The sequence below is a fragment of the Arabidopsis lyrata genome (genome assembly GCF_000004255.2).
Source record: "Arabidopsis lyrata subsp. lyrata unplaced genomic scaffold ARALYscaffold_4, whole genome shotgun sequence".
Lineage (NCBI taxonomy): Eukaryota > Viridiplantae > Streptophyta > Magnoliopsida > Brassicales > Brassicaceae > Arabidopsis > Arabidopsis lyrata.
In genome coordinates, this window is record NW_003302552.1 from 16265154 (window position 1) to 16267614 (window position 2461).

Genomic DNA, 2461 nt, shown 5'->3' on the forward strand with positions numbered 1-2461 from the left:
GCTTATGTTTTTTTTATTACATTTACAAAAATAATATTCGGATATTTCTAAAAAAATTTGGTTTGTCTAAAACATGATAATTAACATACATAACTATAAATGGGAGAAAACTTAAAATAGATAAAAGCAAAAATAATAAAAGTAAACGATATAGTGAAATACATGTAATTAGATTTATAATAATTAAAGAAAAAAGTAATATGCTATTGAATTACATGAAAACATTGTTCATAAAATTAAAAACAAAGAAACTTATATATAACAATTAATGGTTAATATTAAAAAAGTTATGGTTTAAGGGGTCAAAAGAGTAGTTTTCATATTCGGCAATGGGGTCAATTTATAAGAATTTAATCAAATATCTATGTATTTGTTTAAATATACCATAGTATTAGTTTGATTTTGAAAATTCACCGGGGTCAGTTGACCCCCATGTTTCTATGCTACCTCCGCCACTGCTTAATTATTGGACCACTTGATATTATTTTTTAATAAGAAATATTAACTAAACACTTTCAATTGATTTTGTAATAACTATAAAATTAAATGATACAAAGAAACTGTATAATAAGCACAAGATTTATAACGTCTGTGTGAGCCATGACGAAAGGAGCAAAATTTGGATTAAACACCACGTAATTGATTTTTGCAATTATAAAATTAAATGAGAAAAAGAAACACTCCGATAAACACAAACTTAATAATGCCTATAAGAGCCATGATGAGATTGAGGCGTATGAGGGGAAGAAAATTGGGACTAAACACCACGTATGAGAGGAGCAAAATTGGGACTAAACACCACGTATGTGGATGTTTGAACATGTAACGTATGGGTCATTTATGCTAATTGAAAGTTAAAAGTCAATTTTATTTTAATCACTTCATATTATTACCTTAATTTGGTAAGAATACGGATTCCCTGGTTTTGAGTAGCTACAACATGGTCCAGAAGCTTGACTACAAGAACTATGTTTATATATAACGGAGGGCAATTCCTGATCAGCGATATTCTGATCACCAGCAATTAATTCCTGCATGCACGTACCCATGTTGAACATAAAAAATAATACCTCTTGAAAAGAATGAAGAAATTAAAAACTTTTTTTTTCTTAAATATTTGGAAGTTCTAGTTCAAAGTTTTACGTCTTCCAGAGGCAGATCTACACCAAGTTAAATTGATCTCTTTCGGAGAAGAGATCTCTTCTAATAGGCATTGAATCCAACACCTCGACCTGGGAAATTTATCACTGGACAACACCACGTTAGTGAAAAAAAAAAGAAGTTTAATTGGCAGACTATATATCAAATAGAAACCCACGAGCTTTCTTATCCTTTTGTGAGTGAAGAACAAATTAAAGAAGAATGAATGGACAAGGTAATCTAGTAATCTACAATATAATCATATATGCGACTTGCGAGCTTGAGTAACAAAAGAAGAGTGAATGGATAAGTTAATCGACGTAACAATCATATTTTAGATTATTTAACAAAACATAATCTTATATTATATAAAACTAAAACGAGCTCTCTCTATCTATAGTTTCACCTTATCTCTAATGTTTTCTAAAATTGAAAATATAGTTCACTAATGCAGCATAAAAAAAACAATTTTAAAAAATTCATTTTAATATAGAAGCTATATCAATTTAATTTCGTTGTTGAGAATTATCTATAAATCATTTGAATAAAGGAAAGTGTTCACGGAATTTCATTGGAAACAGATCAAACAGAGAAAAAACGACAACATTTTATAAAACAAAAGATTTTTTTTTTTTTCTAAATAAAACTATTAAATTAATTAGGCTCAATATAAAATACAACTATTGGTATTTGTATATGTGACACTTGAGTTTGTTTATCTGTTTTTTTTTATGGTGAAAGTGAGATTAATTAGCTTAATTTAGTATGCGTAGTTGCGTACCATGTAGAAGTAGAAACGGTAAACGAACAGAAAGGCCAAGACGACTTTTTAGGAGTGGCTTTGGTACTTCTCAGCCTATTAGTCTAACGAGGAACTATATATATATATCATTTATTGTTTCTTTCAAATATCGCTTTTGATGGTCTTAAACTACGTTTTGATTATGGATAACTATGACATCAAATCATTGCTAAGATTGCATGTTCACAATCACTTTGCTAATCCCCAGTTTTTTATTGAACATAATATACGAACACCATTCATTAAGATAGTATCTTTTATATACAATTAAGTGAAAAACAGTTCTATGAACTAACCTCAAATTTGTTAAAAAATTTCCAAATTAAACATGACATGATGATGTTTTGCGATGAGCATGCTTCTCAGATATTTGGGCATACAATTTTTAGAATGGATGCAATTGTAAGAACTAGATATTCACCCTCAAAGTGTAAACATTAATGCATATGATTAACTATGTGATTAATACACATCACATTAATGCATGCAGTATTACTAATCATGATGTTACAAAATATT